Source organism: Lonchura striata, chromosome 3, assembly GCF_050655825.1.
Source record: "Lonchura striata isolate lonStrDom1 chromosome 3, ASM5065582v1, whole genome shotgun sequence".
Classification (NCBI taxonomy): domain Eukaryota; kingdom Metazoa; phylum Chordata; class Aves; order Passeriformes; family Estrildidae; genus Lonchura; species Lonchura striata.
In genome coordinates this window covers 76,365,823-76,391,107 of record NC_140705.1, presented here as the reverse complement: position 1 = coordinate 76,391,107, position 25,285 = coordinate 76,365,823, and the positions used below count along the sequence as shown (strand labels likewise).

The 25,285-nt window shown below is 38.4% G+C and overlaps 1 long non-coding RNA gene across 1 annotated transcript in view; it reads right to left on the bottom strand.

Moving 5' to 3' along the window:
• Window positions 1–42: 42 nt before the first annotated feature.
• The window catches only part of LOC144246053 (uncharacterized), a 53,145-nt gene continuing 27,902 nt past the window's right edge, over window positions 43–25,285 (bottom strand). Inside the window, exons 3-7 of the long non-coding RNA XR_014954339.1 lie at window positions 14,668–22,971; window positions 10,316–14,440; window positions 9,408–9,487; window positions 8,735–8,806; window positions 43–5,260 (exon numbers count right to left, since the gene is read on the bottom strand). This is a non-coding gene — a long non-coding RNA (uncharacterized LOC144246053). The remainder of the gene's footprint in view (window positions 5,261–8,734; window positions 8,807–9,407; window positions 9,488–10,315; window positions 14,441–14,667; window positions 22,972–25,285) is intronic.

The window sequence follows — 25,285 nt, the reverse complement described above, 5'->3', positions numbered from 1 at the left end:
TTCTTAGGAAGAAAATAGTTCAAGCCATAACACATTGACAGCTTTGATAAAAATAGGATTTAATTCAAGACTTTATCCTTGGCAGATGTCTTGTCTCACACATTAAGCTGTCTACACTTGTAGTAAATATATTTCCATTCAAAAAGCAACTGCTGTGATGCATTGAAAAGTCTTCACTACATTTTGCATCTAGAAATACAAGATTACAGTGCACAACACTGGCACAATATTAACTAAGTTAGTCAAGTATACATATCTAATAAAGAAATTGCAAAACATAGAGACTCATTTTATTAATGAATCCTTAATGCTAAAAAAGTTCTTAAGTATCAACTAGTTTCTACAGATTTTAACTCAGAAATATTTCTATTGAACGCAGAGGAAAATTTTCCATGAGTAATCCACACATGAGTAAAACTGAACAAAGTATGAATATGTCCCTTACATGTTTATTCTTTGATCAACAACTGGAAGCTGAAGACTCTTGTACTTACAAGACCAGGGGATGACTCGTGACCCTATTTTATTATTGCTTATATGTTTAGCTTTTTTTAGATTTGCACCCTCAGTAGCAGTGAAAAAGAAGTGCAACTTGATAGAGTGTACACATTACAAGACTTTCTTTCAGAAAAATAAGGATTGGAATTAACCTAGTCTCCAAAATTCTTGCTTTGTTCCTGACTTTCCTTTTAAAACCCTTGCTCTGCCACAAGGCGGTTTTTGGTAAAACACTTATTTTGGGAAGGGGGGAGGAGATAGAAAAGTAGGGGGAGGAACCTAAAAATCTCCACCTTTTGGCTGTCTCAAGTCTGCCTGGAAGCTCAGTATGATGCAATTAATGAACAGCAATCCTCCACCTTCAGTGCTTCCTTCCCTTGCTCGAGACAGATGTGCTGACAGCGTGGCACCTTCTTTAAAGGAGCTCAATTTTATGGAAGCTGAGCTCTCAGCAAGGCACAAGTGGCTACAAGCTTTTGGCTGCCCTATGTATTTTCAAGCAAAATCACTATGTTTCTCACCAAATATTCAGACATATATCAGAGATGAAAATTGCTTCTATCCAGGGTTCAGCAAATGTCTCGTTTTTTGGTTTTTTTCCCAGAGTACTTCTGGATGTCCATGCATGTTACATTTTCTTTGGTTGCTTTGGAAAACCCTCTTATAGACAAATTTATCTTGTTTGCAAGTTTCTTTCTCATATGTGGCACGCATTTTACTCTGCTTATCTTTAGCCCCTTTCCTTCTAGATATGTCCTGATATGCAGCCTCAAACCAGTTCTTTCCCTCCATGCTTTTATATCTTACAAGACATAAAATGCCACCCTCTACTCACTTATATCCGAACTCAAGGAAGAAAAATAACTTAAAATTCAGCCTGAGTGCCTACAGTTAAACACCTAAATAAGTTACCTGTTAATCCGGGGTGCTAAATACCTACAATTCCCACCAAAGTCAAGAACTGTAGAAAACCAGAATAATTCCACCCCCACAACCCCCATTTCCCACCTGCTCTCCGACACAGAAAACATATTCTCAGCTTTACTAACCAAGCTCATTGTGATATGCTCAATGATGCTGGTTAAAGCAATTTTAAGGAGAAATTAAGTTATTGAATTGGATTCTCATGCCTGAATTTCACCACAATTTTGATACTTTTTTAGCTTAAACATTCTAGCAAAAAAACCCAAGAAGATAGAAAAAAACAATTAAATACACAGAATCCCAGATTTCCTTCCAAGAGGAAGCCTTATGGATATCAACCAGCTGTCCTGAAGGACAGAGAAGACAACCAGTCATTTTTCAGAGAGCCTTGCAAAAACAATTGGAAGGATGCAAACAGAATAAAATCTTACCCTTGAGTCTTTCTCCCAAAAAATTAGGTTTTTTTAACATTGTCAATGTTCTGACTCAAAGAAATACTAGAGGAAAACAGTGATCCCTAACTTATATAAAGTGTTTGTGGAGATAAGTTTTGTCTCTCTCCATAAAAATTTGGATTAATCTTCAAGCATGATTCAAAACAAGATCCACAGTTTCTAAATATTTTTTTAATTACAAAATTGTCTATAAATTATCTCAGTTTAGAAAGCAATGTGAAATTCTGCAGAAAACAAATTATTTATAAAGGATGCTATGAACTATTAGAAGTGATATTCAACAGCCTCAGACCAGCTAATACGCCATTTGAACAGAAATACTGAAGAGTATCTGGACAGTGATGGATAGGAGGATGTTTTCAATGGATATATTTGAGATGCCCCAACTGAGAAACACTGATGCTAAATTCCAAATACTTCTAATTATTTTCACTTCAGTGTTTTGTTACTAGGCTTCCAAGTAGAAATCCTGAAGTGGCTACAGGGACTCTATCTTCCCTTCCACTTGTAGGTGAAGAGCTCTGTGCACAGCACCAGAGAAACTCCTGTTGCTGGAAATCCTCAGCTGAAAGGTGAGGCTCTCCTTCAAGAGAACAAACCCATGGCAACCTCAGGAAGGGAAAAGCAAGTGCCCACTTCATATCTGTTTTGTAATTACTTTCTTCATTCTACACAAATTAACAACTCTAGAAGACTTCACAGGAAAAAGAAATTATTCTTACAGGATGCTGGAAACTTCTCATGGAAAACTGGCTGAAGATCTGGTGTAAAAAGGCTGTCAGCAGAAATATGCTATTCTGGAAAGGGATGCTAGTTTAGCAATATGCTTTAAAATAAATTAATCACACTTAACATTTCTTCTGCTTTTCCCCATCAGCTAGTTATAAAGAGAACAGCAAAAGAAATAGGCAAACCTATTTGAGAATGTTTCCAGCCTAAAGGAACATGGGTAATAGATGGCTTAAGAGTTTTGCCTGAAGAACAGCTAGGGTAATTTAATAGGATTTCTCTTGACAAAAGTGACCAGATTAAAGGCTAAAAACACATATTTGCAGTTTCTATTTATTTAAGCATCTCACAGGAAGAATGCTAAGATTCAAATACTCAAGGCCTTTAAACAGCAGTGATTGGTAATGAAAGCAGAGATTCATTTGAGAGCCAATGCAACTTATGAGAGTCATAAGAACTACAATAATTCAAAAATCACTCATAAGTATGTGGAGTCTTTTATTTGTATTGCTTAAAAGAGGCTGGCAACTTCCATGTGTTTTGCTTTGGAACATAATTTGAAACAATGATTTGGGTTTGGCACTTACTGATATACCAGCAATTAACAAGTTGTTGAAAACATCACAGTCTTTTGAAGACTATATTGATCCTTGGGGCATTTTCCTGGCTTTACACTACTTGCTTTTCCTTATATTTTAAATTAGCTTCAATTATATGCAGATAATAAAAATATGCCTTTATTTAACTTACCATTGTCAGTTCAACAACTTTTTTTTGTTACATTTGAGCAATTGTTCAGCAGGAAATCAGCCCAGCAATTACATAAAAGAAAAAAAATCCTAATTCTTTCTTTAGGTCTTATTTACTTTGGGATGTTATCTTCAAAGTCCTTAGATCTTTTTCAAATTCCTTATTATGTATGTCTTTTCTTATACTCTAAAACAACTGCTATACTTAGAGCAGCATAGGGTTCCAGGACCTTGCAGAGGAAACCTGCCCAACAATTTAATTTCTGTCCTATATGCAGGAAGGGAGTCCCTTTTGGGGAGCAGCAGAAAGCACAGTTCAGGCAGAGTTGTTTTAGGTTGCCCCAATAGTAAAAACGCTTGAGGTGCTACTGCAGCCTAATGGGGCTGCTGGTGTGCATTCAGGCAGCCCTACTGAAATGCCTTCCTCATGAAGTGGGTTATTCAGGAGCCAACCTCTGCACTGACTTCGCTTTCTAAATAACTTTAGATTCAATGTCAGGGTCAGAATATAGCTCCTGAATTGCTTCAGGGTGGCAGAGTACCTGGTGATCCTGTGGATGTGCAGCAGTGCTAGGAAAGGGGAATCAATAGATGAAGACCTGGTTATCTGGTCAGGTTTCTTTGCAATGCAAGGTCTCCTCCTTTTACACTAGTGTACTGTAAATTGCCAGGGAATTGCCGGCAAGGATAACAGCATTTTGTCACAGTTGTGATTAAGAGACTGAATCTTTAGTGCCCCTTTAAATTGCCTCTCCTGTTGTCCTAATTCAAGTAGAATTTCATTGTTTTCAATGCATGGGAGGCAGATTCAGAGGGAAACACTAGCAAATTTCACTTCTGTTCCAGAGAGGTATGCAAACAAACAGCAGAAGTGAACTTCTAGAGAAATTATTTTACTGCCTATTAGTGTCTGTCAGTTCTCATAGATCCATCAGGACACATGAGAGCTCCCTTATAAAGTAATTTATGTGCTGTGCTGCAGAACAGCACTTTACTCTTTTGATCTTTGATATTAGGGATAACAAATTTGTAGGCACCTTCAGCTTCCTCAGCACTGCCATGCAATCTAAGCTGTTCTGGTCAGACTGCTGCTTGTTCCATTAGCTCAGTTTTAAGTAATACATGATTATCTCAAGCATAGCCTGGAAGCAGGCAGGACTTTTGAATAACATGATTTGAAAAAAAAGGGGGCTTCATTTCCATTTCTACTTTTGTTTAAGTCCTGGATGCAGCCGGGATAGAGTTAATTTTCATATAGGTAAGAACAGACATAGCACTTTGTAAACATTTTCTCTTGGTTGCTTAAACTTGTTTTTGCAGTTATGCTCCTAAGCAAAATATGGTGGTGGTGAAAGTTGTTTTTTATGGTTTTGATGAAAAATTTGGCATTTGCCCTTCCAAAGCTGAGAAAATGATAGCAGTGCTTTCTCTTACTTTTCAAAGAGAATACAGCAGTCTTATCTGGACCACCTTCATGGTAGCAGTTTAATACTGTGCACCTGAGGTCTTTCTGTACTCCACTACAGAAAGCTATAGTTCCTGTTAAGCAGCTGTACACAAATTTGAAAATACATTCATATTTTTCTATGTGTAAGAGCTCTCTGAAAACCTTATGAGACAACATCACCCCACCTCCTTCACTTTCCTTTACAGATATAAAGGTGCTTATTAAAATGTTGCTAAACTTGCTGTGAAGGAAAGCTCTTAGTTTTGTACAGATCACTTACACAGCAATCTGTCATAGCTGCATGCAAGTTGCATACTGTCTTTCTTGGGACTTGTGGATCTTCTAAAGGAAAAAGGGCTGTGTTTAATAATAGCATTTTCTTAAGGAACATAATGGTTGCTTCTTTGCTATCTTCTCATATGCAGTCAGTGGGGCTTCAAGTGTTCCATATTTTCTCCCTGAAAAAGAAAAAAAAATAAAAGAAAGAAAAAAATAAATAAAAAGAAAGAGCTGAGCTCCTGCTGCACATCTCCAGAGCCCTGTGGGAACAAAGAGCCAGGAGTGATGGGAGGGAGGATGGAAAATCAGTGGGAACAAGCAGGAGACAGTGGGGGAAGGGACCACGGGGCAGTGGGGGAATGGGAGCAGAAAGGAGCCAGATCTGGTAGGCTGAGGAGAAGCCCGGTAGGAGAAACTCCTTTGTTTGCAGGAGAGAACAAAGGGGAAGGGGAAATGATGGAAGAAGCAGAGCTGTCGGGTTGGAAGTTGCTCCTTGTTGTTCCTACCTACTCTCTGTCTGCACCCATGAGGGGAAAAGGAAAACACACAGAGGGAAGTGATTAGCATGTGCAAACATGCTTCTTTTGCTCTGCTTGTGACAATTAACTGTCCATTTTTCCTCTCTTTGTTTGGCACTTTGGACAAAAACAACTAGATACGAAATTGTGAAGTTGAAAATCTAATATGGCAAGGCTATACGAAATACTGACTTCATTGATCTTGACACATTGATATAAATGTAATTTATTAGCAGGCCAGAAGCACTGATTTCTCTTAGACAGGGCTTACTGCTGCAAAGAAAACTAACCTGACCAACAGCAATATGATTTTGCTCTAAATCTAAAATCTAAAACTTAATATTTTTTTGTATCCTGAGAGATTTAGCAGGGAGAAGTTGGCATTAATGTCACAACTTTTGTATTGTTAATATACAAAACTGCTTTGCTTTAGGTTAAAAACTCCTAGTGGAAACCATTTATTTGTAGAAAGAAATGTCAATCCCTGTGAGAAATTAATAAATATACTTACTTATCAAGCAGACTATCTAAAATATCAAAACCAGAGCAATACTCACCTTTTCTAAGTTAACTAATATCAGTTCTTTGCTGTAAGACTGTTTTCCTCTTAGCAATATTACAGCAGAGTAGTCAGCATTTCAATGTAATCTGCACTACAATGCCCTATGTTAATGCAGACAGATACTTCAAAAACAGAACAACATGTTAATTGTCCCTCCCATATAACTCTTGGGCCTAACAATTAGTACCCACTTTTATTAGCAGTTAAGTGCAGAAATATACCATTTAAAAATCTTACAGCCTTTGTTCTGGATTTTAGGTGACTTCCACAAAATTCGTCTTTACTAATTTCTTTTGTAAGATTGCATCTCTGCTGTAAACAGCATTTTTATTCCCTGACTTGTTGCCTGGATAGCAAGGCACAGAAACAGGATACCTTATTTTGCTAAATTTTTTGTTTACTTTTAGTTTTATTTTAGGAGATAAGTGAAAGCTGGAAAACTTTCTTGACTGGTCATGGATGACTTTTTTTTCCAGCTCTTTATCTGCTCTACTTGGAACTCTAAATGTCGTAGTTGGAAATTAAGTTATCTTGGGGGTTAAACTCTTCAGTTATAAAATTGGATTAAATTTCAATTTTTTTATAAAATCTGAAAAAAACCATGGCTCAAAAGAGAGCAAACTCGAGAAGATTCTTCCTCTGAACATGAATTACCAGAATAGCTATGTTCTTGCAAAACAGGCTGACCAATCTAATTTTTGTTCTTTTGTGAATTCTCATTACTGGCTTCACTTTATTTATTATTTCCGTTGCTCTGTTTTAGGACATGCTTTGTTCTGTGCAAGATAAAAAAACAAACAATGATTTCTGGAAGTAAAAAATGAACTTGTCCTATAGATTCATTTCGCTGCAGTGAAGTTACACTGTCCTTACACACTTATCCTCGTCCTTCTAGTAACCAGGGTGTTCAAGCCTTAATCTCTTTTGCTGTGTGATAAATACCCTCCAAAGCCTTGCTTGTGTAGCAGTGGCCACTAAACACTGGCTAGTAATACCTGCTGTGGGGCTTTTTTTGCAACAGTGGAGGGGGAGTTGCTGCCACTTTGACTTTATCTGTGCTTAAATGAACTGAGAGTTGGCCAAAAAGGCTCTTTAGGTACCTGGCTAAATTTGCCTTGCAATTTACAGCTATGACAGGAAAAATATTTTGCTTGTCCCTTTTGTGTTCTAAAGAGTGAGGAAACCAATTTATTAATATGTAAAGGTTGGTGTTTTATCTCACACAAGTCTTTAGTTCTTGCACATTTTCTTCTCCATCACATATTATTAACTTTTACGTTTTCTAAGCTCCTACCTCTCAGTGGATATTTCTGGTTGAAAATAGTGACTCATTTATGAGGGTTTTTTTTCCTTCTCTACTGACCATCTTTGATTCCTTAAAGTGTTCTCATCTCTCCTATTGCAAGAGTTGGTCTCTCTCATACAGCTGAGGGTCTTGTCTCTGCTACCATGGTCTGTTTATTTCCATGAGAGTGTAAAACAGCCCACTCATGCATGAGGTATGAAGACTTCCATAAAATGAAACTAAAAAATCATGTTTTGCAACATACCAAGAACATGAACATACTTCTAAATATGCTTATTTTTACTGTTTTGTGGAAAGGTGAATTTATTGATTTGTACTCAGTTTTGTTGCTGGCACATACTGGTACGTGGAAGGTCTTATACTTTTCCTTCCAATTTAGTTGTGGTACAAAATTTAAAAATCACTGGTATTGTAGTTTTCAGGACTGGAAGTGTGTTATCTCAAATGGAGAAACTCAAATTTCATTACAGCAGTTTAAGCTTTGAGTTGCAGCAATATCAACCATTCTGAAAAATTACTTCAGAGATTTGCTGCAGAAAAAGAAGATTAAAGAGTGGTAAAAAATTTTGTATTCATGTAAGGCCAGGATGATTATTAATACCAAAAATTCCAAGTATTTATAGTAGCGTGTACCTGATGTAGCTTTTGGGGAAGTAATAAAAAGATAATTTCTTGCTTCTATATTTTAGTCATTCCTTTCCAATTTAGGGTATTTTTCTTTATCTGCCTGATTAGTCCAATCAGTAAGTCTTGATTTAGCTACTTAAAGTGAAAAACCAAACAAATTGTCACCATTATGCTGAAGAATTAAGCCATGTAAATTAATAGGATCAGTCAGTCCTGAACAAGAGATATGTCATCATTGTAGTTACACCAGCTTGTTTAAAAATACTTTAGTACTTTGCTACTTAATTAAGAAGGGAGAAAAACACAGTATTTGCAAAAGTAAGCATTCTCACAGAATATGTATAATTTGAATTGGAAAAATCAAAACAAAAAATAATCCAGTTTTAAATTAAATCTGAGTCCCAGTAGTAGTGTTTCTTAAACCAGTCTAAATGTTTGGAGCCAAGTACAACACCTGCCTTGTGGCTGGATTCTACATAAGGATGGTGGCTTATTTCTGATGGGGTTTCCTTGGCTGAACTGCACATCCTGTTTGCCGTGTGATGCAAGGAGGTGCCCCCAGTGGTCAGTGGAGCATTCCTGAGTGAGCGTGGGGTGATGTGGGAGCCTGACAGGGGCTCCCTGTGCTTTTCTTTCTTACCTTTTTTGAGTTACAGCCCCTCCAAGTCAGAAGGATGTAGGTTAACTGAGCTGATCCAGAGCACTTGGTGTCCTTACAACAAATGAAAATAACACCATCAGAGCCAAGAACATCAGTGATTTAGTGAGAGACTTTTTGAGTTTTCAAGTCAAAATTGAGTTTTCCTATTGCCAGACTGAATCCTGAGGGTTTTTTTGTTTTGGTTTTTTTTTTTGGGAAAGATGGAAATATTTTACTCTTGTTTTTTGTTTGGGGCGGGGAAGGGGTGGGTAGGGAATTAGGTGGGGTTTTTTTTCTGTTTGGGTGGGTTTTTTTTCTTGGCTGATTGGTTGGGTGTTTTTTTTTTTTTTTTTCTTTCCTTGTTTTGGAAGGACAATATATTTCAAAATTCATGAATTCTCATTTTTCATCAGATCTACTCCTGACCAGATTCCCAAAACCTGTGCTTTTAGAGTTCCTAGTACTACATTTTAGGGGAAAAGTATTAATAATTGTATGTGCATGTCTATATACAGCAGTAGAATTAAAGTCTCTGTGTGTTGCTGCATTCAGACTTGAGTACAAAGTCAAATCCAAATCTCCCTTCCAAGTAGACAAAGCTTCCAAACCTTGTTCAAGAGACTTAATGGAACCCAACACAATTGTGTGGAATCAATGAGGAGGAGCAACATACCAGCACTGGATGCTTCAGAGGCACATCCTGAAGAGTCAAAGGTTTATTTCTTGTCAGGCTAAAACACTGGCACCAGATTTCTGCAAGACATTTAAAATACATCTCTGAAAAGGCTCATTATAAACAATTCATTTCATTGACCTAATTTAAATATTTACAGCATAGTGCTATGTTTGCAATACAATTATATTATATATAAGTTTTCTATTGTAATAAATTAATTTCCATCTCTTCTGGTTTTTAGATCATCTCTTCTCTGGTAGGACAGCATCAAACCTTCCTGACCTCAAGCAAAGAGAAACTACTAGTAAAATATTTCTCAGAACACCTAAACAAATTTATCTAAAAAATGAGCTGTGAAAATTTTATTTGCATGTACTGTTGCATTCAAGGAATTTCAAAATCAGTTTCTGTTAAGGATACCAAAGTCAGCACAAATGGCACAAATCCTTGGATAGTAAATATGTGCCTTGCTCTGTTTCTCTTTTTGAAGAAATCTGGCTTCAAAATGACAAAGTTATAGACTTTTGAAAACATGCATCCTGGTTTGCACAGCAGGTTTTTAACATCAGAAGCAAACACCAGGATGTGATGTTCTGAATATTCACTTTCAGTATATTTGAAAACTCACACCTACTTGTATTTGAATGTGTGATTACTTTCAGTACTGCATTGCTCTGAATCAGTTACAAAAAGAAAAGGGCGTTGGAGACCTTACTGTTTATAATAAATCATGTTTCTGCTTTCAGTCAGAGAATGAAAGAATATAGGCATTTTACTCACAGGAACTACTATTACTCTTGGAGACATAAACTTTAGATAGAGCTTCCTTCAAGAAAGGAATGATCTAGGAATATGACCTAGGAAATATGCTGATTCCAACCATTATGTGGAGAAAGTATACTCACATTTCTGTGACCATATTATCTTAATTTCTCAATTCATAGAAAGCTTTGCATGTTTTGGAAGATCTCTTGCAGTGCTGTTCCTAATGCTTCTTTCTGGCCAAAACTGTAATTGTGTTTTCCTCCTCACTTTTTCAGTGACACTTGGTGATTTATGCTGTCTTGGAAACAAATAATCTGCCTTGGGATAAGAGGAAAAGCAAAACTGAGTAATGAGAAACAATTCTGCACTTTCCTAGCAGAATACTGAACACAGCTAAAGGGGATCAAATACAGTCACAATCAATAACATGCTCAGAACTGAACGCATCTTTCAAGCTCTGGCTTGAAACTTCTGTTAGTTACTGGAACTGTTCACCATCTTTTTGCCTAGACCATCGTTTCAGACTGAATTTTGGAATGAATAAGAAAGTACATTTCTGCCAGTTGGCATGGGGAGTGAAGTTCATGGCTAGCTCAGTTCTGAGTTGACCGACTGGAGCCATCATTAAGTGACAGAGGATAGCCAAGATAGAGAAGGTGAGATGCTTAAAGTAGGTGCTTAAAAATAGGTAAGAAATGCTGTCAAAATTAGCTACTATTTTGTGTGTGCTTCCTGTACGAGAGTAACACTTACAGTTAATACATCCATGCATACTGCTTGCTAAGTACATAGTATGAAGAAGTAATTGGAGAAATAATGCAAAAGAAGTTAGTGAAAGAATAGTATTTAAAGGTTTTCTTTCTCAAGAAGAGCCATACATCCCTGAATTCAGTAAGAATGTCCCACAGCCTGAGATTATCACAAGCCATTCATGGGTTTTGCTGGTTTTGATAGTCAGTAAAGTATTAGCTAAATAAAGGAAATATTTATTTATTGCTTTGTTCTATATCTTGAAATAATGGTTCATTAGTCAAATATCTGTCATTGATATATTAAACTAAATCAGAAATTAATTTAAACAAAATTGGCCTGTACTCTCAGATTTTTCCTTTGATTTTCATTTATCTTTTTAGTAGTAAATATTCAGAATCTCTCTTTATGGTGTACTACAGTAAAAAAAGCTTACTGCTCCTGATTTTACTAGAGTTCTGGACTCGTACCTGAAAACTGGTACTCTGTAAAAGTCCTGATATAATTTTCTTGAAAGGTTTATCTGTAGGTATTAGATATCATAAGATATTAAACCACATTTTCAAAGTCTAGAAGATCTAGAAAAAATAAACTATTTTGATAGTTCATACTTGAGAGTACAGCATCTCTAACCTGTAGGGTAACAAAACCATGAAATATACATCCAAAAACTATTTAAAATTTATTACTTTGTGCTTGTTGCCAATTTCTTTGAATTCATTTTCTTTCAATAAAAGTCATGCAGAGCAGGGAGAGGTTGAAAATAGATGTGAACTCCTACCCCTCCAATCTTCTGAGCAGATTTCCCACTGATCTACCAGAAGCTTACTTTTTCAAATAATTTTTAAAATAAGAATTTTGGTTAGAGTTAGCTCTATCCTAAAAAAGTGCACCTCTGCATACTAGGGCTGTTATAGTTCTCTCCTAGAATTACAAACAATCTCCTGTTTTTCTGGAGGACTGAGAGTCTTTTTTCATAAAAGCAAGTACTTCATCAGAGCTGAGGTACAGGAACAGGTTTTGTGTCACAGGGAAGAACACGTGGGTCAGGGTAAATTTTAAATAGCTCAGCTTTCTACCTAAAATGAAGCCTCACTGTAACTTTGCCCTTGAGATCATTAGCACACGTGAGAAACCCACCAAAACACTGAGGCTGCTCTCTCCAGGAGCCAGCTGAACTCCTAAAGGCTTCAGTGAAGCTTAAGCTCAAGTTTGCAAGGAGGTCCATCAGCTTTCTAACCAAGACTGGGCTTCTGCAAGGAGAGAACTTCCTTTAACAACAAATACCAGTCACCACTCTGATCCTCCAGCTCACATGCTTAGAACAGGATTCATTACGTTTCTGTTTTATTGCTCTCATAGCTGGAAAAAGGACTTTGAAATGGGAAAACAGTGATCTGGTCTTAAGGCAGCTGGGATTTTCTTTATGTTGATCTGGTTCTCTGTCCCTAAGGCCTTTTGGTCCAACAGAAATGTATTCATTCAAGTAACACAGAACGTGAAATGAAGTGGATTTATAACCTTCCTTTGCCAAAATTTGTCTAGCCTGTTTCTTTTTTTGAGAACATGGGAGTGCTAGCGCATGTTAATGATTTTTAATATTTGGGACTTTTTTTCCCATTGTTTTAGTAGTCAATAATTATGAATAACACCCTGCCATCATTTTGCAAATGGAGAAACAAAAACAAATACTTGTAAATCAAAGTTAGTATAATAACATATTTTAAAATTGCACATAAATCTGTTAAATAGTGGATCTACTTGCTCTTTTAGACAGATTTCAGAAGACCTGAATATATCTTAATACAATATTAAATATGTTCATACATAATAAAAGTAATTAAGCTCCTGGAAAATGTCATAGTAAGAATGTAAATAAAAAAGGTGCCTTTCATGTTGAAAATATTTCTTCTTTTACAGGCTTTATGCTGTAAGTAAAAAAAAAAAAAGAAAAAAAATTAGACACTGTGACTATTATAAACTGAGCTTACCCAAAGGAAATTTCATATTTAAATCAGGAGATAAACATTGTCTGTATAATACTGTGTAACACTGGACATTTAATGACCTCCTGAAATTCCTATTCACTCAATTAATTAGATGAAGTATTGCATTGGACTCAGAAGTGCAATGACAAAAAAAGATCCAATGTAAAAAAAAAAAAATATTTAATTACAGTTTTTTACCATATTGGAATAGCTGTAGAGAGATGCAATTTTCTTTATAAAATACAGGGTTTATACTATACATCTGCAAATAGATAGCTTTTAACTTCCCCTATTCTGCTGACTGGTCCAGAAAGCAATCATGACTCCGCTTTTCATTATTTTACTGTGTGACAGCATCCCTCATGCATGAAATGTATATTTACATGTAATTTACAATAAATAAATTGTCATTATTTGTCATTAAAAGTTGAGTAGCAACTTTTAATCTCAAACTTTAATTTTTGTTTATATCCATGATGGCAAATTCATTGAGGTCTTTATTTTGCTTTTCTGTGTGAATTCAATAGCTTAAATTATTTACCTCCTCAAGGAAGCAAATCTAGCAAAAAAACCCAAAAACGGTAAAAAGGTTATTTTATTTCTAATGAGAGTTATTTGATCTCTAAAATTCTTGAGTGGCTTCAGGACCTTCTGTAAGCTAAGGCTCTGGAGCTGAGCTTCAGAAGACTTCAGGAATCTTTCTTAATGTAGGGTCCACTTTCAATTTATAAAATACCGGTGGTGGGGGTGACTCATTCTAAATCACTTCCAGCATTTTGTGTTCCACTTGAGTGAGACCCAAGCAATGGGTAGGATTGCAGAGAACGAAACGGGAGCAGGGCCATATGCTTGGCAGGCTGCTCAGCCGCACATTTTGGAAAGCAGCTGATACAGCACTGTGGGCGATGTATTTTTCTGCCCCATACGTAGCACTAGTTACAAGTTAGAGTGAGCTAAACTCCTGAAACAGCAAATCAGGCAGAATCGGACAAGAATCAGACAGAACAGTGTAGCCTAGTGGCATCTTTGGAAACAATCTGAGAAAGTAGTAGGCTGATAAATGTAAAATAATGATTAGGAACAGATGTGACATCCTTTGGCACTGACCCCCCAGTATGCCTGCGCCTACGTGGAGTCCTGGGGACTTTGGTGACTTGTTTATGCAGAGCTCCTTGCAGAGCCCGGTAGCAATAATTCCCTGCAATGAAGAATGACAGCAAGGGAAAGTGCAGCTTAGCTTTCATCTGGGACGTCTGTCCTCAGGACTTTTGGAGCTGTATTTGTTAAGTGGCACATCATATCCTCGTGTAGCACCTACAGATTTAAACACATCCAGTGCGTACATACACACAGTACCAGTTTCTCCGAGTATATGTGAATCTGCTCATGTGCACCGCGTCTTTGGCTGACTGGGATTTAAAGAGCAAATACTCACATACCTGCTTAACTGGAATATTTGTCCCTTTGAATCCAATTTTTCAAAGGACCGCCAAAATCCTCCCACACTTCGCGAAATTAATTTGGTGTCTGCAGTAATAGAGCATGCCCACAATTACTAGAAATGCCTCTGCTTTTTCATAATTTGGTCCTTTACGCCTCTGGGAAAAACAAAACAAAACAAAAACCCAAAAAAAAACCCCAAAAAACCCTAAAACAAAACAAAACAAAACAAAACCACAAAAAAACCCCCCCAAAACCCCAAAAACAAACAAAAAAACCCCCAACCCCCCCCCAAAAAAAGAAACCACACAAACCCAAAACCTAAGGTGGAGAAGACCAGGGCTCCTGGGAGATGCGGGGTTAACACAAGCCGGCTTTGCTGCCAGGAGGAGGAAATGGCTCACTGCCGCAGCCAATTTGCCTAATTGATTGGAAGGCTGATTGCAGCGGCGCAGGAGGGGATGGACAGCCGGGGGCTGTGCGTGCACAGAGCCCTCCGCAGCCGTGGGGGCTCCTGCGCTGGGATCATTCCCACCATCCATCCATTCCCTGCGTGGCACCGCGCCCGTCTCCAGCGTGTCCCCGGGCACAAACCCGCCTGGCCCGGCGGGCACAGAGCCCAGCTCTGCGGCACAAATCTTGTTTTGCCCACCCTGGAATCAGCTGGGGCTTTGCTTCTGTTCCTGCTCCGTCGCTGCTCCGAGCCAGGACCAGAAATGCCCGAGTGACAAGCAGCCCCAGGGCTGGCCCCGCAGCGGCTGCGTGGTTCCCTAATCCTCTCCCTCGGGATGCTGCCCTGGCACTTCCCAGTACAGTAACCCAGCCCCTCGTCTGGGCTCTTTCAGCTTGGCTTCATTACTATTACCATGATAAAGACCAGCTTCTTCCTTTTTTTTTTTTTTTTTTTTTTTTTTCCTGACTTCCCTTTTCAAGTCTCTACTTGCTCTTGACTTTTCTGAATTTCTCTTTGAAACCTTGACACTTTGGTCGTTCTCCCAGACAGATCTAATTACAAGAGTTCACAAATAAACCTTGGGATTTTTTGTTGGGCTGGGAGGTAAGGGGGTCAGGAGAAAGCATGGATAACAGAGATGCTGTGAAGATTTGCTGGGAGAACTCACCACCTCCTAAGGCTCTTCAGGTCTTCTCTGAGGGCCCAGAAAGTTGCACCTGTGGGACATAATCCCACATCCATAGCATAAAACAGAAATACCAAAGCATGAGCCAAACAGGATAAATAGGAATTGGAGAATGACAAATCTTCCAGTGTGCAATACTCTGACTTCTTCCAATGAGACTTCACCATTCATACCTTGAGAAAACAAGTGATAACAGATTAAATTTCAAAAAGAGAAAAAACCTATGTTGAAGGCTCATTCAATGCATCACACTGTGAAACAGCCTGGTGGCTTACAGTCTGCTACAGCACTCATTTGGTGCTGTTGAAAATGCCTTTTAATTTTTCCCCCCATATCTCTAGGATTCACTGGAATTCCTGGGCAGTTCCCAAGCCTCAAACCAACCTACTCTCCTTAACTTACAGAAATTACTGATGCCCGTGTTGCTAAGCCTGACAGGTACCAAAAGAATAACATACGTATTTCTGGAGCCATTTATGAAACGTTCTCTCTCTGATCCAGACACTACAAAACTCGGGTCTCCTTTCCTGAGAACAGCACCATGTCAGTCATGGTTCACCTGGGGGTGCTTTACAGAGAATTCTCCTTTATGTCAGTACAACAAACAGCAATCAGCTAGAGAGGGCAACACAGCCATCATCAAAACTCAGTGTAAAAAGGAGAAGCTATGTTAGGGGTTAGACTTCTACCCTGCCAGCATTCAGAAATCACCTGGAACAAAGACACATGGGAAAACTGAACCTAGCCTCATCAGAATAATTATTTCTCTTATCACCAATTCAATATTTGGTTCTGTCACTAGAGGTGCTAATACATTATCAGGAAGTCAGGCTGTATTTCTATCTGGGAGATAGACGTTGTTTCTTTTTCTCCTATTGCTTCCCAACTTCTTTTTTTTTTCCAGGCTGTAAGTACTTGTACATCCATACATTTCATCAGTGAGGCTCCTGATTTAGTATTCAGAGGACTGCTGTTAGAACCACTAGACACAGCTTTAATCCTTTTGACAAACTCTTTTTGAATTCCTCCTGTATTAATCTCAGAGTCCACCATACATCATACAGCGAGGGAGTAGTGGATAATTTTATTAAACCTGTGGATGACACCAGGTGGGAAGAGACTACCACTACCAGGAAGCTGGGTTTAGAATGCAGAGTGATTTGGACAAATTGAAAGCATGGTCTGAAGCAGCAGCAGCACAGACAAATGCAAGACAGTGCACACAGGCAAGAATAATGCACTACATGAAGGCAGGCTGCCAAGCAGCTGCTTAGAGCGTGAGATGAAAGCTGAGTAACTACCAAGAATTGCAAGCTTTGCAAACCCAAACACTACAAGAGGAATCAGAAGCATAAATCCAGGCTGGAAATCACAAAAGATAATAATCCAGTCATTATGCTGTGTTACATCTTTGATGCAGTGCCACATCCAGGTGTGTGTGAGCTGCTTCAAGAGGGACAGTGAACAGCTGGAGAGAACAATGAAGGTCAACAGAAGTTCAGAAATGCAAGTAATGAAAATGGTGACAGCTTAAAAAAAAAAGGACTGAAGAAATTATGATCTGTTAAGCCTATGTAAAGGAATTGACAGGTTTTTTCCCATATTTATTTAGTTACTGGGGAATAATAATTTAAAAAAAAATTTAAAAAAGAGGAATGGCTCTAGTTGCAGGAAGAAGGTTAAGGTTCCAGGACCAAGTTTGACAGGGAAAGAAGGTCCCTGAGAAAAAGTTATATAAACATCTATTAATGATGAGTGAGTATTGTCTGAGGATGCACTGGGAAGACGAGTGGTTTAGATTACCTTTCTTTAAAAGAAAAGAACCTTCCATTTCTATAATTCCAATAACCTAATAAAACTTTATAGTTCCAATAACCTAAAACTTTGCAGTCAACAAAATTTTCCAAGACCCATACCCTTAAAAAAATGTACAGGTTTTGACAAGAATCTCATAAAAATAAACCAAAGCATTTATGAGCTATGCTATTGATTCACCTGTATTTTATCATCCTCTACAAAAAGCTGCTATCTGCTTGTATTTTATTGTAATATATTGTGAAAAAAAAAAATTGTCCTGTGCTTAACTAAACAGAGAGTGCAACAAGTAATAAACTGTAGACAGACTTTTTTAAGGCCATTATTCCATAGAAGTTGCTTCTGAAAACACCATGAAGTCTATCTACACTAACTGATCTTAAAAAATTAAATCAACACTCCTAAATTGGGAATGATTTCAGATAAAGAAAACCATCAATCTGCACACTCCCTAGTATGCTTTTCTGTGAGTTTTTATGTCCAGAGATGTCAAAAAAAAAAAAAACAAGGAATGACAGAGTGATTTATTACACTAGAGTATATACTAGACTACTAAAAATAGATTATGTAGAAATAAATTAAATAATATCTTACACTAATTTACATCAGTGTTTTTCTTTACCTATCAAATTATGTATTTCAACTACAGTTTATCAACATGAATTTAAGTATTCTTTTTAATTTTCTACTTAGAAATATTGTATAGAAAAATCACATGAGAAAAATTACTTCATGTTCCAACAATTTTTCTTTAAATTATGCAAATCACTTGTGTATAACACAATTCAGTTTGGTGTCCCCTTTTTCCCTTTTTTGAAGCTTTTAAAACACACTGATACACCAGACCACACTGCACTCCTGTATAAAGCTAAATTTCTACCCAAATTTGGTGGTGAATTTATAGTAATATCCAATGTTACCTTTTTTTTTGCTTTCAAGCAGAGAAGAGATTCAAGACTACTGCATTTTCAATGCACAATGAAGTTTTATGTAATTGATATTACATCTTTGGACTTTATTGTGAAACACTCTGCACTTTACAGCAGGCCAGCAGATAATTCTGTTCATTTTTTTTCCCTGTTCACTGTGAAAGATTTTTTTGTATAACCAGTAAATTCCCAAATTAATTTTCTGAGGCTTGAGCAATACTCACTGAACTTGTTCAGGATTGGATTGTATCACCCTTTCATCACCCCGTAGAAATTCTCTGCCTGGTAGATAGCTCATTCACTTCTGAATTATTAGAGTTTTATCTTTGGATCTGACCCTAACATATAAACATATAAATATCAAAATATTTACTCTTATGCCTTGTAAATTAAATGCGTATATTTCCTATATGGACTACAACAGCAGTTGTATTTGCATTTTCTCCCCGAGCACATTTTAACATGCATAGACAGGAGTAGGGACATACTAGTTCAAAGTGAACTTTTGGCCTCTTGGGGGCACAGGAAAGTTTGTTTCCTGAAGCAACTGCAATTTCTTTACAGGATCCCTCCAATTCAGCTTTCAGCTAGAGTAGTACAAATCAAAAGCAACCCCCTGGTACTAGAATGGATACTGAGCAAAAGTTAACACTATATACATATTAAAAAAATAAATAAATAAATAAATAAATAAATATCACTCTCCTGTGTGTGCTTGTGTGTGCTGGAGGTGTGTCCTGGTTGCTATGGAAGTGGTAATCATCAATTTCCTGGCTAGTAGATCCAAGTACCCTTCAACATAGTTTTAATGTTGTTTTTCACACTTGCAAAAGATACAGATTTTGGCTGTAGTTCAGGCTTTCCCAAGTGAAATGAACTCTTTTCCCTGACATTATGCTAGGATGTTTAACTTAACAACACAGAACAAAATGAAACAAAACAGAAGAATAAACCAACCCCAAACAACCAAAAAAAGGGAGGAAAAATAAGTTTAAAAAGTAATAGTTGTGCTGAAACCCTTGCAATATTACCTTCAACATTTCCAACAACCCCCTGCCAGTATCCATTCAAACCAGTGGCTCAGTGTACCTGAGACAGCTAATTAAAAAAGGAAGTGGTCAAAGTCATGCTTTTTGTTTTTCTTTTTTTTTTTTTTGGTAAACTTCAAAGGTGATCCCTCTCCTTCCTCCTCTTTACATTTTACTGTCTGGCTTTCTGCCCATCCTGCAGCTGTTGGCTGAGCCTGTCTTTCATGGCGTCAAAGCTGCCTCCTCACGCTCCATAAAGCTACAGCAGAGATCGTGATCCGCAGGTGTGGAAAAGCCAGAAGTGCAAGATGGGCCCGTTAATGATTTTTCTGGCACCCCATGCTGAGCTGCTGAAAAAAAAAAAAAGAGAGCAACTCGCAGAAGGCAAGGGACTCTTTGTTTGAGATTGTATTACTTCTCCCACAGTAAAGGTGTTGGGTTTTCACTTTAAGGGCTGTTTACAGAAATGATTCACCTCTTATACAGCTTTTAAAAAATGCTTTGAGGCTTTAATTGGACGCAGGATTTACATCACACCAGTATGAAAACTCTTACTTTTCATTTAAGCCCCCATTAAATCATTCAATGATCTTACTCGGTGATGAGCAGCCACCTCCCATTGTGTGGACTTCACAGAGGAAAACAAAAATCAATCACTAGGGATATATTTATGTCATAACTTTCATCTGGAAGTTTCTGCACCCATTTACATTTGGGCAATGAAGGTAGAGGGAACCAACTGCTGGGGGAGAAAAAGAACAAAACAGGAAAAAACAATGATTTGCTGTTGTTCTTGAAATAATTAAACACTAATTAACTATGTCTAAAATTCTTATCTTATAAAAGTCACTTAAAACTCTGCTTTATTTTAAACGGTCCTTGAGCTGTGAACTAGGCCTAAAGAATAACTTTTAGCAACTCCAGCTCAAGATTTTTAGAAATTAGTGCCAGAAATTAATAACCTACAGGAACCATTTTCCAGAACACACAAGTAACACATGATATTCTCCACCACTCAGAATCAATGGGATTTGAATTTTCTGATCATCCAAACACCAAGGCATGGCCTGGATTTCACAAAATATTTAGTGTCCAACTTCAACTAGTGTCCCTATCTCCCTCTAGGAGAGAGAGCCTGAACAGCTGCTTGTGGGCTTTAAATATGTCCCTGAGCCCATAATTAGGTGTGGGATACCCGCACTTCTGCAACCACTAGGTCCTAGGTTCCCTACCACCCCAACTTTAGGCATTTCTATTTTAACCTTGGGCCTTTATACCAAAGTTTTAAAGCTGGGCAGCATTTTGGTGTAAAAAAGAGTGAGCAAATAAGGACAGAGAGAAGCAGCAAGTGAGGAACATATTGCATTGCAAAGGAATGGGAGGTTTGAAAGGAATTAGTGAGTCAGAAAAGAGCCAGCTGTACTGTCATCTCTGCTGTTTGCTCATACTGCAAAAGTTTAGAGAGGGAGGGATTTTTCTACACAGAGGTACTGGGCATTACCCAAATCTCAAAAGTGCAAGTTCAGTTCTGCAGCTGATTATCCATGTAGACATATGCCGTGGTTTAACCCCAGCCAGCCAGCAGCCAAACCCCAGCCAGCCACTCGTTCTCTCTCCCACCAGCAGGATCAGGGAGAGAATCAGAAGGGTAAAAGATAGAAAACTCATGGGTTAAGACAAAGGCAGTTTAATAGGGAAAGGACAAGCCACACAAACAAGCAAAGCAAAACGGCACTCAGCCGTCTCCAGGACAGCAGGGCCCCATCACATGCAATGGCTACTTGGGAAGATAAAGGGCATCACTCCAAACATCCCCCATGTCCTTCTCCTACTTTTTACACTGAGCACAGTGTCATATGGTCTGGAATGTCCCCTTGCTCAGTTTGGGTCACCTGTCCTGGCTGTGTCTCCTTCCAGCCTCCCATTCACCCCCAACTTCCTCATCAGTGTGGCAGTACAAAAAGTAGAAAAGCCTTTGGCTCTGTGCAAGCCTTACTCAGCAATGAAAGAAATAGCTCAATATTATCAACCCTGTTTTCAGCACAAATCCAAAACATAGCCCCATACCAGCCACTGTGAAGAAAGTTAACTCTACCCCAGCCAAAACCAGCATAACCTATATGATGGATGTGCCCCCTCTGACAAGCAGCTGTAGATGACTTTCAAGCTCCTGATCTGCTCACATATTTTTTTTCCCCCAATACTTTTATTTTCACAAGCAACTACTTCTGATGCAGCAATTCCTAGGAACTCAAAGCAGGACTGGGAGCAGTCGCAAACCTGAAGTCAAGCAGTGCCAACCATAAATGAGCTGAATCCAGGTGCATGATGCTTCTGAGACTGCTTCAGCAGCTGGTTGTGCCACTCAGTGGCTTATGAAGTTCTGGGGTAGCTGGACATCTCTTCAAGAGAGACCAGTGGGAACCAAAATGGACTTCATTGTCTGCAACAGTGAAAAATGCAGTGTGGTCTTCTCCAGCTCAAAGTCAGAGCTGGCATGGCATGGCTTTGCTGACAAACAAATGAACTGAGCACCCTTTCTAAAGCCATCAGGGAATGATATGCATGGATTTCATGCTGCTCCTAAATTCAGCTCTGTTAACAGAATTCTAAGAGAGCTCAGTACATGTAAGATGCTGTCTCTCCTATTTTCCAGTAACTGCTGGGGAACCAGTGCCAGGACCTTCAGTATGGAAATATAGCAAAAACTGCCCAAGCCAGGATTTGACAAAGATGGTCTGTAACCTAAAACAACAACAAAAGCTCAAAAACCTAACTCAGGAGCAGAACTGTCAGAGTATTCACATGAAGCAAGGAAATAGGGAAAGAGATATAGAGGAGGTAACCACCCTCCATATTTTTACTAGAAACTTATTTCCCAGCTGTCAGAAGGAAGAGTAAGGTGAGCTTGTGAATAATTGCTTTTGCAGCTTCCCTTGACCGCCAGACTAATCTTCAGCTATCCATCCTGCAGCAGGCTGTAATAACCTCCCCACTGTGTCACCAGATAGATTTTTACAGCAAAGCACAAGAAACAAAATAGTTTTTAAAACCAAACCATCTCCATAGCCTTTGTGCTGCACTCATAAGTTCATAACATGAACTGGCCTTTCTCCTTATGTTTATGATGCCACAAAATCTCTTCCCAACTACATGTATCATAGTTCATAACAACTGCTCTCCTATCAGCTTTTCAAGAAGGAAGCTCTAACTTTGCAGCTCTGGAGGGTTATGACCCAGGGCTTCCACAAGAAAATAATTTTTTTTAAAGGGATATTAGAAACTGAAAAGCTGAGGGGGACTGGACGTGGTGGGGGAGGCAGGGGAGATGTTGCAGAGTACTGTACTGGTAAATTATCTGCTGTGCCACAGGACTCCTCTTTAGCCATGTGCATGCTATAGAGTCTTTGCACCACAATGCTTTTCTCTGGTGATGATGGCAGTAACATAATAATGACTCTGTAGAAATGACTACCAAATGCAGTTCTGATAAGGCCAATGGAAAAAGCTGCTGAAAAATACAGCTTTAATTTCATACACTCAGCTTAGTAATTATAGAGAAAAATTCAGCTGAAAGAAGCCAGCAGAGGCTGGGGTTTTCACACTTACCATAGGAAATATTTGTTCAGTTTCTTTTTGGGGCTTTGTGCGTTTATGAGAGTGAGGTGGCTGTTGGCAGGGTGCTGATCCCACTAGTTTGGTGGATGCTGTGGGCAGAAGAAAGAAAACAAAGTCAGAAGGATGCATTTCCTAAATAGAATATTCAACTCATGATAGTTTATTTGCCCCTTGATATGCCATCCTAAATTCACCCTCTCCTGGAAAAAAATAACTAACATAAAATGCAGGAATGTTTTAGAGATCATGTTTTTCTTATTGACACCAGTCTCCATTTCTTTGAAAGAAAAAAGCCTTCTGAAGAGGACCACATTATGTTTTTTCCATACTTCATTCTCTTCATATTCCTATATATTTTCTTTCCATCAGGCTGTATTCTTCAATGGAAGTAGAGATTAAATTATTTAGTATCAGCAAGACAAACAGGTATAGTTTTACAAGGGGATATCTGAAGTAGCTCTTCCATGTTATGTCTCAGTCAAAACAAGTGGAAATTACCAGCTAAAAGAAGTCCTGTCCCCTCCTCCTAGTATTTGCATAGCTATGTAATCAGCCATATCAAGAAAGCATCCCTAAACTAACTTGAAGAAGAATTAGAGAGTGGAATGGGGAGATGATTTTCCTCCAGATCAGAACCAAGATCTACCTCTCAACACTGGGGCCATGAGATCCAGCAGGAGCACAAGCAGGGATGAGCTGGAGTTGACACAGCACACTTACATCAATCCAAAATTATTGCAAAACTAAAGTCCTGGCAGTTCACAGTTAAGAGTAAAGACACACACACCTCCCACCCCCGCCCCCCAAAAAAAACCCCAAAAAAACAAAAAACAAACAAAAAAAAAACCCCAAAAAAACAAAAAAAAAACCACACAAAAAAAAAGAGCACTTTTTTTTCCCTTTTGTTTGAGCTCTGTGGGCTGGCTCACTCTGGTGTCAGAGAAGCACTAGCAGGAGACCAGGGACAGGACAGGGAGGGGAGCTGACTTAGCAGTAGCTGTCATGTCAGCTTAGCAGTAGCACCAACCCATCATTTAGAGTTTCTGTGGCAAGATGATAATTAGCAAGAATAAAACTTGAAAACTCTTGAAATTATCTCATCTCTTTTTATTGCTGGCAAAAAAAAATTACAGTGGTTCCTTCTGAGATCTATCATAAAAGGCAGTTATACATGACAATACAAAATCTGTCTCAGAGACCAAGGACTGAAACAGACTTAAAGATTTGTTCAGGCCACATAATCCATCTTTCAACACAAAAAGAGGGGATGGAGAGGACTCTATTAAGTTTCACACAAAGGCTGTTCTGATGAATTCTCAAACACAGTGATTTTACTTCAAGCTGTTATTATACTTCCATGAGACCTAGAGAAGTGCAATTACTTTGGTTCACTGTTTGCTCCCGTATCTTCCTCTGTTTGCCCCAAACCACTGGCGATGAAGCAGCTCCCAGGAGCAGCGCACAGGCTGTACTGCACTGGTGTTTCAGAAATGCCTGGGTCTGGCTGTGATGGAAGCAGCCTAAGTGTAAGGTATTTACACATTTTCATTTCCAGGCATGAGCCAGAGGTGCAAAGGTTCACAACTGAGGCAGCAAAGGAGAGCTCAGCCATGAGGTAGGCTCGACTGGATCCACTGATGGCAAATTTCACACAAAAGTTCACGTCAATGCCTCAGTCAATTTTGAGATTCTTAGGTGAAAGAGTTTATGACAATGATCTACTGAACAAAAACAATGAATGCCATGAGCAGATTATCATTATTTGACAGATTATGTTGGCAATAACAACTGTGTGGATGTGATATGCTTGAAATTTTTAATGGATCCGATTTAAAATTTCCCCATGAGATTTTGTACTTGGCAGCATAGGAGGATTCAGAATTGAGACAGGTCAAATTCAACTAAAAAAGATCATGAGCAAACACCAACATGATCTAGATTTGAAGTTGAGCCAGAAGTTTCATGAGAAACCCCCAGAGATCCCTTGCAACTACTCTTTTCAATGTCTTTAAGTGCTTATAGCAGAAGATTTGATCCTGTAACAGAGGCATCCTGCTTCACTTGAGTACTTAACCAAGAGCACTTACAATACTAACAGCCATGGTCATTAAGCAAAACACCTCTCTGGACTCTCTGCTTTGGCCAAATATCAGTCACTGTCCTGTGAGTGAAATATAATGGACTCTTGAACAGGAGACAGGGTCAATAATAATTTAGGCCCTCCTGGACTTAAAATATAAATACAGGATTATATGAAGAGATGTCAGGGAGAAAACACTCTTTGAAGCTTAGTTAGCATTCTTCAAACTACAAGATTATTAATCTTAGCCTGGAGAACAGTTTGTGTACTTCAGGGATCATCTCCTTTTTGCAGCTGGTCTAATTTAAGAAGCCTACAAACAA